The 21,649-nt window shown below is 42.1% G+C and overlaps 1 long non-coding RNA gene and 1 pseudogene across 2 annotated transcripts; both read left to right on the top strand.

The window, feature by feature from the left end:
• The first annotated feature begins 9,849 nt into the window (after positions 1 to 9,849).
• Positions 9,850 to 15,653, top strand: LOC146670029 (myosin-4-like; annotated as a pseudogene). The gene is made up of 12 exons (XR_014911840.1): positions 9,850 to 9,939; positions 10,227 to 10,363; positions 10,847 to 10,961; positions 11,046 to 11,194; positions 11,326 to 11,496; positions 11,586 to 11,886; positions 12,474 to 12,482; positions 12,822 to 13,001; positions 14,249 to 14,534; positions 14,620 to 15,093; positions 15,189 to 15,334; positions 15,568 to 15,653. The product of XR_014911840.1 is annotated as a myosin-4-like (transcript).
• A 320-nt stretch (positions 15,654 to 15,973) lies between these two features.
• Positions 15,974 to 16,931, top strand: LOC146670028 (uncharacterized). The gene is made up of 3 exons (XR_014911866.1): positions 15,974 to 16,035; positions 16,576 to 16,707; positions 16,825 to 16,931. It is a non-coding gene; the product is annotated as an uncharacterized LOC146670028 (long non-coding RNA).
• Positions 16,932 to 21,649: the final 4,718 nt, after the last annotated feature.

The following is a 21,649-nucleotide window of genomic DNA, read 5'->3' as shown; positions in this document are numbered from 1 at the left end:
AACTCAAATATAGCATCAGGCTTATGTTGATACTAAAGTCAAATGCTACATACCTAGCAGGCTTATTGTATTTTAATGGACTTTGATCTACGCCTGACACCTTCTTCATTTGTCAAAGAGTATCAGCTGGGCTGTGGATAATAAACCAAGGTGAGTGCTGGGTAACATACAAAATGTTTTATTCAGGTCACAGGGTGATGCTTGAATCTGTACCAGCTTGCATTGGACAGAAGATGGGAAAACCGGGGACAGTCCCTTGGAACTATCTTAAAATATGGTATGACATGTTTTCAGATTTTTCTATATGCTATTCAGCTTTCATACTGATTATTTATTGCATGCATTGTTCTGAGAAATTCAGTAGAATTTCCAGCCTTGCTTTTTTATGTGAACTCTAATTGTAATAGATTGTAAAGATATTTCACTGGTTTACTGTGATTTTTGAATGGAGGGAATTGCTCTAGATCACCTTGAACTGAACTTTAAGCATATTTAAATGAATACTGGGGAACATCTGGATTGAAATGAAACCTGTATGCCCATCAGACAAGTATAATTGAAGAGTTCACTGATGTAGTGCACCCAGTATAAACTCTATTATGTATCCCAAAAGCACCAGCTGCCTCTCCTGTCAAGCTTAAAAACACCATTGCTGTTTTCCATAGTTCTCAGCAGAACCTTTAATGAAACCTTTCCTGTCTTTTTTCTGACCACAGCCAAGGTTGTTTTCCACAGGCAGTAATGTGATCATCACAAATCAAATGATACATGTACACTTGATTGAGTAAGACATATTTAATAACTACTTATCACAAAATCCCATTGCCATGTGAGTTTTCCCCCTAAAGGTTTAAAGGTAATTAATAAAAGCAACGAACTAATGCTGTTTTTTAATTATCTACACAGGAACGGGGCAGAAGGAGAAGAGAAAAAACGGAAGACATGGAGAGATGGAACAACGACTCATGAAGTGCTAACTGACAAAGCTGGAAGAGTAAGAGAGACTGCAGGTGCAAAACTACTTTTTTTCACATGTTTTAAAAAGGATATAGTAAAAAAAAAACAATACACACAAAAAAGGAAACAATCCACATAAATGTTATTTGCAGATTTTCCCATATTAGAAAAAACCTTGGCACAGTGGAATAGATTTACAGGAATGATGTAAACATGAAATTGTAGCAAAAAACTGAAAAATGATGTGTGTGCAGAGACCCATCTACCTGTAGAAAATAGAATTGATTAGCATTAAAAATACATCAACATGAAAAGATGTTTAATTATTACGTTTTATACAACATTTATACACCTGAATACATATACAAGATTTATCTACACTGGCGTATTACTGGTTCCTAAGTTACTGTCAGCACTAAACATTTCTAGTTGGTTGCACATAGACAGAATTTTATCTAAGCTATCTTCCAGTTTATACAGCTTTCCAGATTATGGGTTAAGCCCTGCATTTCAAGCACTTGAATCTGATGCTCATCTCTTTTGCAACTGTGGAGTTCATTTACAAAGTAACAAATCATAATCAACAGCCACATGATTACATTTCCTCCACGATTACTATCATTGCTCTCTGTTTTATAGTTGTGTGCGTTACTGCAAAGTCAGAGCAGTTATGTTTTTTGTTATTGTTTGTCAAATAAACAATGGTGGAACATCGAATTAAACTTGGCCAAACTTTCAAATGATGAAATCTGATCAATTCCTGTTAGCCAAAATCTCAAGCGTCAAAGAGCTTGAAACGTTCTGTTTCTTGTAGGTTTTTTTTACTCTTGGATCTGTATGTATGTGAAGGGAGTGGAAGCTTGTCCTATGAGGATGACTTTTTCACCTGGACTTTTTCGTTGTTAAAATCAGCAGAAAGTTGGTTTAAAGTAGGATGGCAGCCTTTAAGGGAGAGGAGATAAAATGTTTGTTTCAGAAGAACTAAGGAGAACTAGGGAGCTAAATATTACCTAAATAAGAATGATTTCAAACTCTTAACCATCCAAAGCTTATCGGGCTAAAGTGAGTGTAATAGTCCTATGTCCTTTTAAATAAAATGTAATTAATCAGGAAAAAATGTTATGCACTTTGTAATGAATGAGGATGTGGGAGCAGCTGCATTTGTCTATTACAGAATGAGAGAGGACAGGCGGATCTGTTGGCCTTAGAGCTTGATGAGAGTTCACACTGTGACATATCTGCCACTTACAAAATAATTTTGCCCATCAAAAACAAATATGCAAATTAATCCTAGCCAAAAATTGATATATATATTAAGCAGACTGCACTGCTACCTCTTACCTCCACCTCACTCTCTCTCTTTGAGCTGCTCAATTCACATCACAGTGTCATCTGCAAACATGAACAAGCTTGGCTTTTTTGGAAGGGTTACCAGAAGAAAGCCTCACCTCTGTAAAAAAGAGTTTGCAATGCTGAATATGAACAAAGCAGAACACTTTAGGAAAAACGTCTAAATATTCAGTCATCAGTTTCACAGCTAAAGCTTGGTCAAAATAGCTCTGGCTTTTGGACAGACAGCTAAAGGCAGAAGTAGATACATTCAGCACAGCTCTGACATGATAAGCAAAATGATACTGAAGAGCACCCTTCAAAAACATTGTGTGGTTCTACAACAGGGCAATAATCCCAAGCACTCAAGTAAACCTATGACAGAATTACTGAAAAAGAAGTTGTAATGGTCCAGTCAAAGTCTAGAAGCAATGTTCTGAAAAGTGGACCCTACAGTGATGCCAAAGACTGATAAAGACATTGTTACACATTCAAAACCTTTTACTAACAACCCTAAGAGCAGAAAAGGTGTGTCCCATCTGTTATTTATAGGAGGCTGGTATATATTTCATGATTCTAAAAAGGAAATCATACACACTGCAGTCAGCACCAAAACATCTTTGCATCATCCATCTGTCTGCAATATCAGTACCAAAAGGCATGTGGTACACAAGGAAATGCAGACACTGGTAGTGCAATTAACAAAACATGTGACGCTCCATTTTGTTTTTTGGTATTTAACTTACCTGAACTTTCCAAAAGGCAACCAAGAAAGGTTCAGCATCAGTCCAAGTAAGCTATGAATCAGCCTTAATCTCTCCTTTCCTCACTCTCTGTCTGCTCTACTGATTTGACCTTTTTGTCACTTAAGAATAAATGAACACAGAAGCAAAATTGTCAGTCTGCTGCCAAAAACCTGCAGAGATGTCTCATTTATCACACACAGGGGAATATTTTCCTCATTAGCAGTTCAAAAATAACTCGGCCTTCTTGAAGCCAAGATAGATTGTTTACCAAAGGCGAACAGGTGCTCTGCCATGTGAACAAGTTGTTCACTTGTTTTCATTAAGACAAATATTCACTGTTGATTACTTGGTGCTTTTTCTATCTATAAAGCAATGGAGCGGATGCAGTTGAACAACGAAAAAATTGGGATTTCCCGACCTCGTGCCCTCCTCTTGTTTGTTAATACCATGTTTCACCCTGTTCACAGCACAGGCTGGTCCAGTACGATACAGACCATCCTACAATACCATAATGTTAAAGTATCAGGTGCACAGTTTTCTTTAAGTGCATAATAATCATCAACATTTGAATTTATAATTTCAGCAATTTTTATGCTTTTAAAGATTTTTCTGACTGAAATTCTCAAAGCTAATCCAGCTTATAAGACCATCATTGTCATTGTGTTTCACAATGAATTTGATTTTCTTCTTTGAATAAATTAACCACATGTAACCACACAGGAGTTCAACAGTTGCCATTTTTCTCAGAGTACCATCAGTGTTTGTAGCATCTGAGCCTCAAACACAAACTACAATCAGTGCTAAGCATGCACTTAGCAAACTCGCTGCGCAGAACAGAAACGATAACAGACTTGCAAAGATCTCTACTTACCATGAAAGAACTTAACACAATTGAACGTGATGTGTTTGTGACCTAGTTACTGTACTAACAGTCAGAAATACAGAGCTTAGGTGTCCTCTTTCTTTATAGAGGAAGCACATCATGATAATGGACCATAAAGAGATCTCAAATTAGCTTCTGGTTAATGCTTGGGCCTTTGCTTAAGAGATGTTTGAAACAATTTCTCTGCCAAAAATGTGTTTTAATGGTGTGGCTGTTCCCTTTGCTGATAATGTAATCTGTCATATGTATACAAAGACTGTCATTAATTATATTTCTACATTTTTTATGAATTCATAAAAGCCTGTAGAAATGCAGCATACATGAATTCATTCTTCCTTTCAGGTTTAGGTATGATAATGCATAAACAACCCCTTCAGTTATTTACAGGTCGCTTTTTTGTGAGGAATTGTTGAGTTGTTTGTTTTTCTGTTTTGGATAGACTGACATGATGAGCTTAGGAAGCAATCTGCTATTATTCAGAAGCACAGTGACCTAAGAATGAGGTGATAAATGGTGGCCAGAGATTTCAGTATAAAAGAAGCACCCCCACAAATCAGACTTCTGGCACATATAACCCCTCACTCACACCTGCTAACATGTTGGTTGCTTCAGAGATGCCAGAAATGCAAATTGTTATGGCCAGACCCATTTGTCCCTTCAAAGTCTTTATACCTGCTCATTTCTCCCACCACCTACAAGTGACAGTGAGAACCATCCACTATATTCCACTTTGATGTGTACCATTGTTATGAGATCTGTTTTATGTGTTTGACGTGTAGGTCTTCATAATGTTTGGGCTTCTTTTATTTCTTGTCATTTATATGATCTTGTGCTTCTCAAACAGACCTACTCTGGCCTGTTCCACACTGAACCCCTGCCAGTGGCTCCTGGTGTATGATGCAATGGTTGTTGCAAGATACAGGGGCAAGAAGAGGATTGAGGCTCCACCCCACACCTTCTCCATCTCTTCTTCCTCCTAGCGTTTTTCCCGCTCGGTTGCAGGGTCCGCTTTTCTGCAAAGTCGTCTCCACTTGGGTCGGTCAAGGGTGTCGGTCAGATCGGCTTCAATCTTCTTCACGTCGTCCTTGATTCGGTCCATCCATCTCCGCTTTGGTCTGCCTCTAGGTCGACGTCCTTGGGGGCTGAGCCGCAGTGCTGTTCTCACCACTGAGTTCTCATCGCTCCGTACCACATGTCCGTACCACCGCAGCCTCGCTTCTTGCATCTTATCTGTGATTGGCGCGATTCCCATCCTCTTTCTAACGTCGGTGTTCATGACGTGGTCCCATCGTGTTAGGCCTAGGCACCATCGCAGCATCCGCATTTCCATCGTGTGAAGGGCTTGTTCGTGCTTTGCGGTGGCTGGCCAGCACTCGGATCCATAGAGGGCGACGGGGCGCACTACACTCTTGTAGATCTTTGACTTGAGGCGATTGGGCATTCTTCGGTCACACAGGACGCCGGTGACTTGGCGCCATTTCATCCATGCTGCGTTGATCCTGGCTCGTACATCTAGTAGGATATCGCCGTCATTGCTGATCATCGATCCGAGGTATTTGAAATGAGGTACTTTCGCCAGATCTTCTCCATCGACGCTGATCGTCTGGGGGCCAGCCTCTAAGTATTCGGTCTTGTTGGTGTTGAGCCTCAGGCCGAAGTCAGCTAGGCGAGTCTTCCACTGCTGCGTTTGGTATTGCAGTTCTATTCGCGATTCATCGGCCAGGAAGACATCGTCGGCGTAGAGAAGTGTCCAGGGATGGGGTGACTGGAGATCCGCCGTCGCAGTGTCCATGCAAAGGATGAAGAGCAGCGGGGGGAGTGCCGAGCCTTGGTGGACGCCCACATTGATGTTAAAGGGCGGCGATGTTCCCACTGGGCTTCTGACCACGCTGGTGACTTGTCGGTAGAGGAGCTTTGTCCAGTTGACGTAGGCTTCAGGAACTCCATGTGATCGCAGGGAGTGCCAGATGAGGTCGTGTGGGACACGGTCAAACGCCTTTTCCAAGTCGAGGAAGGCCATGTGGATGGTCTTGGACTTCTCTCGGTGCTTCTCCAAAAGCAGGCGGGCAGCATGGATGGCGTCCGTCGTGCCACGCCCCCTGATGAAGCCACATTGGTTGGGCGTTAAGTTGACGATTTCTCGCATCCTGGCGTCGATGATCCGTTCGAAAACCTTCATGGTATGGCTTAGGAGTCGGATCGGGCGGTAGTTGGAGCATTCAGCCACATCGCCTTTCCCTTTCCAGATGGGCACCGTTATGCTGGTTGACCAGGCTGCTGGGACGGTCCCGTCTCTGATGATGCTATTGAACAGGCTGGCGAGGACTAAGGCGCCTTGGCGCCCGAGCAGCTTCCAGACTTCGGCTGGTATGTCGTCTGGTCCGGTCGCTTTACCATTCTTCATATTTTTAACGGCTGTTTCCACTTCCTTGATGGTGATTGGCGGGACAGGTCCTGGGACGGGCGGGGCACTGTGGATTGGCTGGTGAGGGAACTCCACGTTGCAGATATCGGAGAAATACTCGCTCCAGCAATTGAGGATGGCGAGCGGGTCGCGGAGGGTTTGATGGTTGGCATCCTTGATGTGTTTGACCTGGCCAATATCCTGTGTTGCTCGATGGCGGCTGCTGGCAAGGCGGTAGATTTTGTTCGGTCCTCCGGGCGTGTCCAACTCTTCATACAGTTGGTCATAGTGCGATGCCTTTGCCGCTGCTACTGCCTTCTTTGCGGCCGATCGTAGGGCCCTGTATTGCTGGTAGTCGCCATCGCTGCGGGATTGAAGCCACACTTTGAGTGCCGACTTCTTTTCCTTGATGGTTTGCTGCACGCTATCATTCCACCACCATACTTGCTTGTCGATGAAGTGCTTCCCTGGCTTCGTCGCCCCAAGGGTGTTGCCTGCTGCGTCACGTATTTGACTGGCGATGTTCTCCCAAGCCTTGTCCACTGGCTCATTGGAGTCCACGTCGAGGTGTTCAAGGGCGTCCATAAGCTGCTGTTTGCACTCAGGGAGGCGCCACCACTTGATCTTCTCCACCGTCGTGGTTGGTGTTCTTCGTCGTCGTTGGCCAAGGTTGAGTCGGAGATCCATCACAAGTAGCCGATGTTGAGGGCCAATATTGGTTGATGGTATGACTTTTACGTTCGTGACTAGGCTGAGATGGGGTCTTCGGACTAGCCAGTAGTCGATTTGGGTGTCTCTGCCGCCGCTGGAGTACGTGATGAGGTGTGCCGGCTTCTTTTTGAAGAAGGTGTTGGTCACGGCAAGATCGTGGGCCTCTGCGTAGTCCAGTACCCGGCAACCGTCGTCGTTTCTGGTCCCAAATCCTTGGCCGCCATGGAATCGGTGATATCCGTCTCTCCCCTTGCCTACATGTCCATTTAGGTCGCCGCCTACCGCCACGTGTTCCTCAGAGCTAATCGTTTGCAGGTGGTCGTCGAGGGCGCGCCAGAATTCTGTCTTCTCCTCGTCGGGGCAGTTGGTCTGTGGTGCATAGCAGGAGATAATCCGTAGGATGGTCGGGTCGGCGTCGATCTTCACTGACATGATGCGATCCGATATGCGGGTAACTTCGACCACGTTGTCCCGGAGCTTTTGACTCACCACTATGCCCACTCCATTCTGGGCCCGGTTGCCATTGTAGAAAAGCTTGAAGCCTTCTCCAATGTCCCGTGCCTTCGCTCCCTTCCACTTGGTTTCTTGAATGCACGCGATGTCGATGCGGCGGGTCTTGAGGGCGTCAGCCAATTCTCGACTTCTTCCGGTCATTGTTCCGATGTTCAGGGTTCCAAGGCGGATTTGGGCTTGCTTCTTCAGCCCACTCCCTCCATGAGCAGGTAGCCTTTGTCCACTTCTCACGTCGTTCAGGCGGGGACGACGCGCGTCGCCTGCGGGGGACGCCCTAGCTTTTTGAGACGTCATTGCATGGGATGTGACTGTGGAATACATCGACCGGCGCGTCACTCCACCTGACGTCGAGGACCCTCACCGTTAGCCAACTTCCCGAGGGTCGTTGTTTCCAGCTGGCACCGCGAGGAGGTGGTGATGGGATTTTGCCAGCCCCACACCTTCTCCATCTCTGATAATGAGATAATCAGTTCATGCTCCAAGGTGATAAACCCTTTGATCAGCAACTCCATTAAAGTAATGACCCATAAAAAGTCTACATTTTATATTCTTTTTTTTTTTTTTTTTTTTTTTTTTTTTTTTTAAATGACATCAGAAACAGCAGTATGCGACATTACGTGATGGCAGAGCTTCAGTTCATCCTTTGTCATTTTTTTTTTTTTTTTTTTTTTTTTTTTTAATAAATAGGACAGGGGGAATGAATGAGAGAAAGAGGGGGAGAGAAAGAAAGAAAACCAAAGGGGAGAAGAGACGGTGAGAAGGGGGGGGAAGAGAGAGAAAAAAAAAAAAAGAACTCCTGGGTCACCTGTATGGAGAAAAAAAAAACAAACAAACAAAAAAAACAAACAGAGGAGACAGCAAACAACAAAGAGTAACATAATAATAGAGAAAACAAAGCACCATCACAATAAACTAGCTAGTCATAGATATCAATATTTACTAAATAATAAACGATATTGTGCAGCACGCAAGATAGACAGCGCACAGTGTGCTTTGAGGCAGCAGCCAAGAAAGCTTTAGTCCGCGTCTGTGAATACCCATGTGTGCATACCTGTGTGGATCAGCATGCTTGCATTCCAAAGGTTTCTCCATGTAATGATCTGCTAGGGAGTGTGGGGGGGCCACAGCCCTGTCCTCCAGGGTGTGAAGCGGGTATGGAGGAGATCAAAACTCCAGACATCCAGAGGCCCCCAGAACACAAGAGACCATGGAAGACCAACAGAGGGGCAGCCGCGCCACTGTTCCAGTAAGAGCTGAGGAGAGTCCCAGATGAGGGCTCGCCCAGCAGCCGCGGAGCAGAAGTCAGGGGGAGTTGCAGTGACGCGCCCGTGAGCTCCGCCGGCCCCCAGCTGTGCCTGAGTGACCGAGCCCCAGGCCGAGAGGCCGGGGGCACCCCACCTCCAAAGGGGCCCGAGCGAGCCCCAGGCCCCAGGCCCCGACAAGCGGCCGCCAAGGAGTGAGCCGGTGTGTACCCGGACGCCCACCCCCAGACACAAAGAACCACCAACACACCGACACCTGAGGGAGTCCGCCACCGGCAGGGGAAGTGGTGGTGGGTGGAGATAGGCCTCCAAACCTTGGAGGGCCTGAGGTGTCCCCAGAGAGGTGGCGTCTGATACCCAACCTGACATATAGACACAGACATACAGGCACACACAGACACAAACATCCATTCCCACCCTTATGCTCTCATATGCACTCACTCCACACTCAACCAACGTGGAGACAGACGTAAAGAGACGCTGTACACACAATCACACTCCCCAAGCGTACTCTACAAACCGGGTCTAGGTACCCTTGCCCCTGGAGGGGGGAATTGCACCCAGACCCAGACTACATTTTATATTCTACATAATGTCTTGTGTACTTCCCCTTTATGGTGATGGTGCCTATAAATACATATGAATTTATAATGATTTAATGTGGCAGCTTATAATAAATGAATTCAATAACACAATTTGTATTAAATTACATTTTTTCACAGATTGTGAGAATCAGTCAATCATGATTACTTAAGTTTTAATGAAAGACATCTGTTTTGGACTGAAACAACTCTAAGTGATCTAACTAGTAATTTCTGCACTGTATTATGTCAGATTTACACCATTGCATGTGTGTTTCATTTTCCAGTGGCGAATCTGGTGCAGAAAAGACTGTCAACACTAAGCGTGTCATCCAACACTTTGCAACAGTCGCAGTGTCTGGAGCGAAATGTAAACGAAATGTAAATAGAAACTCGAAATGTAAAATGCAAGTTAAGTGATGTGATATGATGTAGAACTGTGTGATACACTTGCCAATTTAAAATGAAAAACACAAACGAGTTGGATATCATCATTTTAGGAGGTCGCTGGAGGATCAAATCATTGCAGCCAACCCACTTCTGGAGGCTTATGGTAATACTAAAACAGTTAGGAATGATAACTCATCTCTGTATTCACTGTGGGCTGATAGTCTTTTTTTCCACTTCATTGCTGTAAAATATTAAGGTTAATAGCTAAACTGAGAAGGAAACCCTGTTGTCTTTGTGTGCTTCTGGCTGTAAAATCAGGAATTGAAAAATGTAAGCTTCTCATTTCTTACTGATGAATTTGAGAACAAATTTGTTTGATGAAGAATCAGGTATCGTAGATAATGTAAGTAACACCTGTAAAATCTGTGTTTTTGTCGATTCTTTCCTTAGACCACCATTGACATCTTGGGTTTCAATGCAGAGAAAAAGATAAGTATTTACAAGCTGACTGGGTCTGTGATGCATCGCAGAAAGATGAAGTTCAAGCAGAAGGAGTGAGAATAGCAGGCTGAGCGAGTGCGCTGAAGGTAAAATTGTGTTTTGATGTCTCAGGGCCACTGTAAATTTAAAAAATTGTAAAAATTAGTTATTATCCAGTTTTATACTTCCCAATATGAATCTACTTATATATCTTGTATTGTGTACACATTTGATCCTGTTTCCATGGTGGAGAATTATTGCATTGTAATGTTTGGGGTGTCCTGATTGTTTTCAGGTGTCTTGGCCGACATGTAACACTAGTTAAAGGTTTTAGGAAACTATAAGGAGCTCAGAGTAGAGCTGCTGGTCCTTGACTTTATAAAGGGCCATTTGCAACTCCTCTGGAGAAAGAAAACTTACTGTGAACTGTCCTGTATTTTGGGAATACACAAATACAAGACAACCAGAGGCAGACCCAGAACATGCATGATCCTTTGTTGTCATTTTATTTCATTCATTTCAAACTTAGTCATTTCTAAAACATCTTCCCTCTTCTCTTTTTTTGTTTTTGTTTTTTGTTTTCATCAGAGGCTGATACATACCTACCTCACGGGCCTGAACTCTCCCAATATGCTGAAGGCTTTCTGTTAACCAAGAGTACAGATTGGCAATGAAATGGTGGTCAAAGGTCAAACTGTGCCACAAGTAATTAAAAAGTAGTCTATGAGCAAACAGTAATTTATATATTTTTTCTGTGGTATAATCAGAACCCAAACTCTTATTTCTTAGGTTAATAATAGAGTGATGGCTCTGTCCAAGGCTGTCTATGAGAAAATGTTCTTGTGGATGGTTGTCAGACTCAATGACATTCTGGATACAAAGCAGCCAAGATTTTTTTCATATCTGTCCTGGACATCACTGGGTTTGAAATCTTTGATGTAAGTATGCAGAACTAACACTGCATAGTCTTACGTTCATGTTCATGTAAAGTAAGTAAAGTACAAACGTCATTTCTTCATACTTTACACAACAGCAACACACAATCTTTGACACTTTTCCCCCTTTTCAGTTCAACAGCCTGGAACAGCTGTGCATCAAATTCACTAATGAAAAACTGCAACAGTTTTTCAACCATCACATGTTTGTCCTGGAGCAAGAAGAGTACAAGAAAGAGGGCATTGAATGGGAGTGCACTGACTTTGGTATGGACTTGGCTGCCTGCATTGAACTTATTGAGAAGGTGAGCCGTGTGCTGTCCATTTGCATAGAAAACAGTAGAAAACAAATTTAAGTTGTTTTGTTTTTTTACTGCTTCTTTCATCACGGCAGCCGATGGGTATCTTCTCCATCCTTGAAGAGGATGCATGTTGGGGTGCATGTTCTCCAAGGCAACAGACATGACCGTCAAGAGCAAACTCTATGACCAGCATGCTGGCAAAAGTTCCCCCTTCCAGAAACCAAAGCCTGCCAAAGGCAAAGCTGAGGCCCACTTCTCCCTGGTGCACTATGCTGGTAATGTTGAATACAATGTCATTGGCTGGCTGGAGAAGAACAAAGACCCTCTGAACGACTCTGTGGTACAGCAGATGTCTTTCACAAAGCTGCTGGCCTTGCTGTTTGCACCTCATGTGTAGACAGAAGGTAGTGTTTTTTTATATAAACTCATGTATCTACAAAATTTAAGGTATGCGGAAAGACTATTGCATTTATTGCTTCGCATTATTTACAAATCAGTTTGCAAAATGCGCTTTACAGGTCCAAAAGGTGGAAAAAAGGCTGCCCACATAGCAGACAGGTCTGGCCTGGATCTGGTGTCAAGCCGGCACTGCTGGCTGACTTCTGGCATGGTACGTGGTATGTCATCCAGATATGGGCCAGGCCTGGCATAGATGACACTGTTTATGTGATGGCATGCCACATCTGGCCCGATTGTGGTTTGGTTTATGTGGCCCAGGCTCACAGACAACAGGTCTGGCCTGGATCCAGCATCAAGCTGGCACTTCTGACTGACTGGTGTGTTGGCAGGGTGTATGTCAACCAGATGTGGGCCAGGTCTGGCAATGATGACACTATTTATGTTCCTATTTTCCTATTTTAGGTAGAAGACCCAACTGCCATGTTGCAATACTATACTGCCATGGTAGTGGTTTGATCCCTCCAGTCAGCATGTCAAGAGTGTGAATGTGTATGAATGTAGTTAGGAAGCACTCAGTTCAGAGAAGATGTGTGAATGTGGCATGTCGTATAGAACACTTTAGGTAATCCGGGAGAGTAGAAAAGTGCTATTTAAGAATCACTGTCTGAACAGAGTTTCGTCATGTTACTTTTGCACTATTATGTTCCGGCACATGTTGTTATTACATGGCTTGATTAAGGTACACATTAGGCTGACATCTGGGGCCAGAGCTGAAACTGTTCTGGGCCAGCACAGGACCACCAGTGTGTCTGCAACTGCCTTGTGGTGGCCCATGTGTGGGCCACCTCTGGCAAACCAGATCTGGGCCACCAAAGGGCCGTCATTCTTTGCGGTATGTGGGCCATGTGTAAGCACGTTGTGTGGGCCAGATCTGGGTCACACCAATTTTGCTATGTGGGTGGTGGCAAGAAGAAGGGCAGTTCCTTCCAGACAGTGTCGGCTCTTTTCAGGGTAATATTCATTTTCTTAAATACTTAAATGATGAACTTTAATGAGCATGCACCCACATTTTGTGTGCTGCTTGATTCCCAATGAAACTAAAACACCAGGTAGGTCCCTGGTTTAATATCACTGCAGGTGGAGACTTTGATTAATGTACAGAAAGTACTTCTGCTCTGAATAATTCAGGGAAAATTTAATTTTTCATTAGTCTGTGAAAGCTAAGTATTTTGGTGTGATTGCCATAAAAAGTCGCTATTTCCTAGTTACATAGTTCAGTCCAGCAGGCTCTTAATGCTGGAACAATCACAAAATCCAACTTTTTTTCTTTTCAAAGTATCAAAATAGATCATATTTGATATAATAATGGAAACATTTTAAATAAGTTTTTGCTTAACCTTGATTGTCAAGCTCTTTATGTTTGTGCAGCTTCCCCGCTTGAAAGGGATTGATGCATCTACCACAGGTGTTTAACTGGATTTCACTCAATGACCAGGCAGATCTTTTGTTTCCCTTTTTTCTTCTTTTCGGCCATAGTCAGCCACAGGTGAAAAACCTTTAAATACAAACCAAAAAACCAAAATACAAATTACGTTTGTTTTCACACATCTGCGAACATTAACCAATCCAAACCTTTTTTAACAGTAGCAGTGCATAAGCTTTGTAGCACAATATTTACTTGAGTATTTTTAAATGCTCAAATTATGTAATTCAAATTATGTAATTATGTGATTGAACACAAGATTAAAAGATCTTGCTTTTTTAAAAGTGCTAAATCAAATGGCTAATCTGCATTAGAACTTAAACAGTAAACAATAGCATTTATGACCAGTTTTTCTTGCATTTAACCATATGCAAGCATTAACAGTGTACCATATGCAGACCAACAACAAACAATGGTGTCGCTCATAAACATTAGTTCCAGCCTGTCACTTTTACTTTTTTGTCTCAGGGCTCTCCACCTCCTAAACTCAGTTTGACTTTACATTGACTGAACCCAAAAATGTAATGAAAAATGTTGACAATGTCATGGGTAATGTACAACAGCTGACTGTAACTCCTTCAGTTTTATGGTAGATAAAAGCATCTTGTTAGGCTACCACATGGTAAATGCAGGATTTGTCAGAGCTTCTGCATTATTCAGACTTATTCTTAGTCACATAGTTTAAGGTCTTTAATAGACAACAAAGCTGTGTGTCAGAGTGCCGGAGGCCTCTAGGGACATGTTATTGAACAGGAAGATGCTGAACTTAATGTTCTCGCAAAATGTATTTTTTGAGTTAAGAAACGATTGCAGTGCAGTTTTCTTTTTTTAGAATCTGGGAGACAGCAGTAACCTTTTTCTATTCAGTTTGAGCAATGAAAGAAAAATGTCCTGTACTCTGTCTCCACAGAGAATCCATTTACACCATCCAGTACAACATCCGTGCATTCATGAATGTCAAAACCTGGCCTTGGATGAAGCTATACTTCAGAATAAGGCCACTTCTCGGGAGTGCAGAGGCAGAGATGGCACGACGAAAGTGGACTTTGAAAAGACCAAGGAGGACCCAGCAAAGGCTCTGGCTAAGAGGAAAAAACTGGAGGAAAAGATGGTTGCTCTCGTACAGGAGAAGAATGACTTGCAGATCCAAATTCAGAGTGTATGTTAAAGAGAACTGGAACCTCCATTTGTCTGTAACTTGATTATTTACAGCTGACTGTATCATTTCCTTTTTGCATTTACAGAAGGGTGAAACCCTCGCTGATGCAGAGGAAAGGTGTGAGGGGCTAATTAAAGGAAAGATCCAACTCAGGGTCAAACTTAAAGAGACAGCCAAAAGACTGGAGGATGAGGAGGAAATGAACGCTGAGCTGACTGACAAGAAGAGGAAGTTGGAGGACGAGTGCTCTGTGCTGAAGAAGGATATTGATGACTTGGAGCTGACCCTGGCCAAAGTGGAAAAGGAGAAACATGCCACCGAGAACAAGGTTTGTGCCTCGTTTCAGTTGTTTAGTGGGAACTGCATGCTGTAATGATTTTATTCACTTAACATTTTAGGTTAAAAGTCTGCTCAAGATGTGTCCATTGCCAAGCTGAGCAAAAAAAAGGAAGCCCTCCAAAAGGCCCAACAGCAGGTCCTCGATGACCTGCAGGCAGAGGAAGACAAAGTTAACAGCCTGACGAAGGTCAAGACCAAGCTGGAACAGCAAGTGGACGATGTGAGTTTCTAAATTTGTTTGAATTATCACAAGTGCAGCACTAAGTTTTTATATATTGAAGCTGGCACTAATTACTGTGTGCGTGAATGCACAAGATTGAAGGTACACTGGAGCAAGAAAGGAAGCTCCGTATGGATCTTGAGCGAGCTAAAAGAAACCTCGAGGGAAATCTGAAACTGGCCCACGAAACCATCATGGATCTACCACTAAAGGTGGCAAGAAGCATCTCCAGAGACTAGAGGTGAGAGTTTGTTTGCTGCAGAAAAAAAAGTGTTTTGTTGTTGGTTTCAGTAACGTGAGATCATTTAAGGAACTACTTTGATAAAAGTTGTAGAAGTGGTACCCCAAACAAACTTAAAACTAAAGGTGGGCTCTGTTTATTTCACTGAACTGTTTTGTGTAGGAAAAAAGTTCATAAAATGTTATATCACTTTTTTTTAACCATAAAAAACATCTGGGCTTGTGGCTGGAAAGGTTCGGGGTCTGGAGGCGGAGGTTTAGGTGGAGCAGAAACGTGGATCTGTGGCTGTGAAGGGTGTCAAGTATGAACCTAAAGTGAAGGAGCTGACTTATCAGGTAGGATGCAACAAAACAGAAATGCTTTTTCTGGCATAAAATCCCAAAATTTTAATTAAATAAGGAAGCGATGAGTAATCATCACGTATAGTTTTATAATTTGTGCTGCCAAGAAAAAGCTGGGTGTAGAATATGCATTACACCCCTAGAGGGCAATAATCTCCATTATATGAAGAGTCTGTGGCTCCAACAGTAGTTGACGAACTGATGTGATAAAGAGTACACCACCGCTGAAACTAAACTCTCTGGTTGCAACTATAAATACACACAGTTATGTGTTTATATCTATGCTAATTGTGTGGTTGATAGAGATGCCGGTGATTGCGCTGCGCTGAAACATCCCCTTCACATAGTCTGCAGTATGTTGTAAGTGAGTGTTTGGTGCATATTTGTTTGTTGTTGTCCCTCGTGTGCGTCTGAAGTGGATTCACTGTGGAAGATGAGCGTGTTGTGTGCTCTGAAGTTGTTTTGAAGACGTTCATGAATCAGATAGAGAAGTAGGTCTCTGTAGTGGTAGTTTCAGACAGACTCTGCTGTCTTTAGGCTGAGTAGGACAAGAAGACCTGACTTCAAGATCTTGAAGCTGCAGCTGTCTGTCTGAGAAAGCTGTGAGTGTGAAATATTCAACACATGCAAAGCAGATAGTCATGACAAAGTAACACCTTTACTTCTGACCCTGTTGACAGCAGTGTACTTAAAGCAGGAAGCAGAATTATTTTACGATGGTTCACAGAAAGTTGACTGAAAGTTGTTCATCTGGAACGTTTCTCCCACTAAAAACTCCAGAAGCGTCCAGATAAACAGATTAAATTTCCTTACCTGGATTACTGAGCGTGCATCAAGAGATTTAATGAAAGTTATTTTTTACTGATGAGTGACGTCATTGCCTTAACTTCTACTTTTCAGAAGGAGCAAGCCAACACTGACATGGCCAGGAACAGGAAGGTTCAGCATGAGCTTGAGGAAGCTCAGGAGCGCGCTGACATCGCAGAGTTGCAGGTCAACAAGCTGAGAGCAAAGAGCCGTGAAATTGTCAGGGTAAAATAATTTTGTTAATTCTGTTTTATCGTCAAGAGCAAGGTACTCTGCAAAGGTGGTGCATCTCTTAACAGAACCATTTGACATTAATTTGTTGCTCTCTCTTTTGTGTTGAAGGTCAAGGAGACATGAATGAACCGCAGTCTGGATGAAATCACACAATATGAGCTTTTTTGTCTGATGTACCAACTACGTGACAAGAAATAAACACACAAGCAGTTGAATATCTTTATATGTCGTATGCTTTAAATAATGCTTAACTCAAAAGAAGTAGACATGAAGCTAGTTATTCAGAGACATTACGGTCATCAAAGTTAAACAGTTATTTTTTTTAAATATTTGTAGGAGTGCTCGAGAGCTCCAAACGCATTTCTCAAAATGCGTCAGGATTTAAAGGTGTACTTACACTTGGTGCACCTCTGCACAAGTTAAACAATACATATAGAACCTAATAACAGTGAACTGAAATGCTCTTTTATGTGTGTGGTGGTCTAAATGTGGGCTGCACAGCTTCATCACTCGCAATAACCTGGTTGTCAACTGTCACCTGTTATCACATAGAAGTTCTTTAGGCTATGATAACTGTAAATCTGTTCCCTTTGGTGATAATGTTACTGACAGTGTAGTGACCTTACAGTTTTTCTATGTGCTCCAGCACATATGTTGCACCATGTCACGACGTTGTGTGATGAAAATAGACCCATCAGTGACCCACAACCTGCAGCAACACTCCTCCTCATGCTTAAACCCGAGCAGTGTCTTGGCATTCACCGTCACTACATCTCAAATTATTGCTTTTTATTTTAATAAAAAGAAAATCATGGAAAACCCAATAGAAACCTGAAGTATTCTGGAAAGCTAGCAAAGTACAGAAAAGCTAAAGTAATATTGTAATATTTTATTAAAGCAGAGTGAGGAAAAACAAGATATTTAATGTGGATGTTACTGCAGGTGTCTGATTTTAAATATCTTTGTTTTGACGTGAATCTCAGACATCCTCCTTTGGGAAGTGGTTTTATGAACATTGAATAGTGACTCCACTGGTAATGGGAAACGACCTGAGATTAATATTAGATAGGCTTAGATTGAACTGAAATCAGCCTGGAGTCATAAAGCTGAATAAAATAAGATAATCAGACTAAAACTAGTTGAGAAACTAGAAATGATAAGTTGAGCAAAACTAATTGATTATATTGTCTTTTTTTAATTAATAGTCCAATTAGTCTTCCTTTAAATGTGTTTATTTATCTGATATCACCTCATATCTCTTAGCTTCTTCTGCTAGAAGCTAATACATTTTCATTTCATATAAACACAACATGGACCCATAGATGCTGAAAACCTTTAAAAGCAACTATAGAAAAAATTACTTTTCTTTGCATTTTCTATTTAAATCTGGACTCACATTTTAATACCCTTTCAGTAAGCGCTCTTGCATCCTTCGGGAGGCTCAGGCCACCAAGGAGGCAGTTGTTTCATATCAAAGGTCGTTCCACAATAAGACTTGAAGCTGTAACAAATGACTGAGCTCTGAGAGCATTGCTGAGGAGACAGCTATATTTGTGTTTCTTCCAAATAAGCACACCCAGGAGCACAAGAGGTCGAGTATCACATTTCTATTGAATATTTAGGCCTATTTTGTCGAGTGTCAAGTCCTCAATATTTGGCTCCTAATGCCCTCTTCCCTTCTTTGCTTCTTCAGTGTCATCTTTCAACAAGGAAAGAATGCAAACTACTACACGTCGTATAACACGATCCTCTCCTTGTCGCATATGGGGAACAAATACTGGACTTAAGAGAAGGTCAAGCTACAAGCCGCTCCTTGTCTTTAGTTCATCTGTCAGGGCACGCAGCACAACAAGACCATTTTAAGAAAGGGTTTAAAAATAAATCCTTGCCCTCGAGACAACACAAGTGCTTGCCCTGAGAAACCTAGAGACACAAATCTAATCACCTGTTACCCGTGGATCAGACGATGGAAAGTTTATTGTCCTGAAGACAAATGCACCGTGACACGTTAGGAAGTACAATGTCAAGGTCTTCAAAGGCGCGTAGCGATGGCACGAGAGGAACTAGAAACGGTGATGTACTGCTGTCAAAGACGTTCCTTCGCTCAGACACAGACAGTTAACTTGTCAACAGCAGTGGCTCGGCCTTAAGACAAAGCTGTCTGCCTTTGAATGGTTGACTTTCAGCCGCAGGATAAAGCGAGATGAGAGGGTTGCATCCGAACCCCCGTTGACTCAGTACAGTGTCAAAAATCCAGCAATGCAATCTGATATGGAGAAAAACAGTCAGTGAAGTGAAGATGCTACACGAAATGGGGCTCTAAAATGAGAGTGTAAAATACAAATGATGGGCCAGGTGTGTGTGTGTGTGTGTGTGTGTGTGTGTGTGTGTGTGTGTGTGTGTGTGTGTGTGTGTGTGTGTGTGTCCTCAAACACACCGCAAACGATCCCGTGTAAACCTGTACATATATACCAGTTGGTCCCCTTGGTATATTGCATTCATGTCTGGTTCTACTGTGTTTTCCCTGTTTTTAAAATTAAAGCATACAAAAGAAGCAGTCAGGGCAGAGTGTGGGGCTTCTTAGCCTTTATTGATGAGGAAGACCTCAGCGTAGATTCAGTACCAGGCCGCTGCATTAGCCTTGTGGCCCGTGAGTTAACGAGCACCCCAACAAAAGCAGGCAGCAGACATATTTTCTATCTTTTTGATGTTGCTCCACTCATAACATGAGATTTCATGTCAGTCTCTAGAAAGCTCAAGCCCACTGACACATCTCTCATCAGATTATCATACCTAGAGTAATCATAGCTACACAAAATATTACATCTGAGCCTCTGCAAAACAAAATATTGGGCACTGGGTAGCTTCATGAGTGTGCTTTGACCCTTACGTATTGGTTAGAAATGTTGAAGTTACGCCTCAGACTGTGTTAAAGGTCTGTCAGTAGGGAATTAGTAGAAACCTGACACTGTTTCCCCTCCTTAACCCTCTCGAGGCAGGCGTTGCCGATTTGCAACAGTTAAAAACTAACAACCTGATTACCCCACATACATATTTTATGAGTTTTTTTTACTCAGAAGTACCACTGCAGGACTTGGTTGTGCATTAGCAACAAAAAGTTCAATTTGAGCCTGAGAGGGTTAAAAGTCTCATCAGGTAACACACAGCTTTCTGGTCTGATGTCCAGAGAGTATAAATGTCACAGCAACTGTTTTTGACCTTTAATTAATGCTTGCTGTTTTAATTATTAATGACTGAATTTCACTCTTACTAGTGTGGTGCCACACATTTACCCGTTGCTTAGCAAGCGAAAGGTTACTGGTTTAGTTCCAGCTGGTGACACGCATGTCCTTTGGGATTGAGTCTTAAAAGGACATTTGGTGTAACAATCAAACACGTTACCTGCTGTGGTGGTGACAAGGGAGCAGCTGAAAGTAGCGTTAATTTTGAATTGTACTGTTATTGTTGTTTTTTATGTGGAACGGAAAATAAAGTGAATGTGTTGAGATTTTTAAATTCGACCCAAAGATGACATTAATCCATCACTATGTGATACCTGTCTATGCTTTCATTTCCTCCTGCTTAGATTATTGTAAAGCTCTGTTTTCTTGTCCAACTAAAGCATTTATTAACTGACTCCAAACCAAAAAGCTGCTGTTAAGGCTTCTAACTCACGCTTATACCAAAGTCTTCACATATCTCCCCGTTTTTAAAGCTTCTCCTTGGCTTCCCTGGTTCCTTTTATGGCCTTACAGGCTAAGGCCCCGCAGCTACATTATTGAACCGCTCCGCCCCTATTCTCCAGGCCCTCTTGTGATTCTGTATGCTGAAAGCTACGGGTGATTGCACTTTCAAACCTTAGCTGTACAATTATAGAACAGCTTAGCGATCTCTCTTCATACCCGTCACTCTGTGGTATCCTTGTAAATGTGGCTTGAAACCTTTCAGAGAGGCGCAGTGTTTGTGTTCTTGTGTTATTTTACTCGATTCATGTGTGACCACCATGTCTTTAACATGTGATGTTTTTTTAAAGCACTTTGTGGCTGTTCTAAGTCTAGAAAAGTGTTAGAAAATCAAACTTTACTCACTTACTACCTACAACAAATGACACAGGCTGCTGTCATTTTAGTGGTTTGACATCACATTTATTTCCAAAGAACAGTTTCATACACTCACACAAAAAAACACTCATAGAAATGTAAAAAAAAGCCATAGAAATAGAAAGAAGGGAGAATAAATAAAAGTGAAGTGAGCTATTTGTACAGAAATAGTAGGACACCCCCCCCAATCACCTATGACCTGTGCCTTGCTGCAGTATTGCCAACCCAGCAAATCTGGAGCGCCTAAAATTTCAGTCCAAAGACATTGCTGAAATTCTTTGGGATCATGTGCCATTCGTCTCATTAATCTCATTAGTCTAAAAATACAGCCGTCATGTCTTTGTCTTCATTGAAACGATCAATAGTTGATAAAGTAAAATTATAATCTTTTCCCAAATGAATGAAGTTGTCCTCCGCTCTTCAAAATAAGAGAATATAATGAAAAACATGAAACATGTGATAAAGCTTTCATAGCACACAATAATAAAGTTGTGAGCAGATATAATTACCTTTTTATTTGTCAGCATATCTAAACGTTCTTTTCACATTTATTATCCGTCCACAAGCATAAAACAGTAGCTGAATTTCTTGATAAATGTTTATATAGTTAATTAAAATCATATATATGTGTCTAAGTACACAGTATCTGTCATAACCCATTTGTTCAATATTAAATACTGCTTATGAACACTATATGTGGGGCGTTAAAGTGTAATTTCATCACATTAACTGAGTTCCTTCACCAAGATATTCACCCTTGGCTTGTTATAATGGGATAATGAGATACTCTGGCCAGCAGCATTATCATGCAGAGAGTATTAGTGAACTTTTCA

The sequence above is a fragment of the Rhamphochromis longiceps genome, linkage group LG5 (genome assembly GCF_057381845.1).
Source record: "Rhamphochromis longiceps isolate RC_006_pf linkage group LG5, R_longiceps_female_GT1.1, whole genome shotgun sequence".
Taxonomy (NCBI): Eukaryota; Metazoa; Chordata; class Actinopteri; order Cichliformes; family Cichlidae; genus Rhamphochromis; species Rhamphochromis longiceps.
Note: the sequence above shows the minus strand (reverse complement) of the source record. Positions and strands in the feature narration are given on the sequence as shown.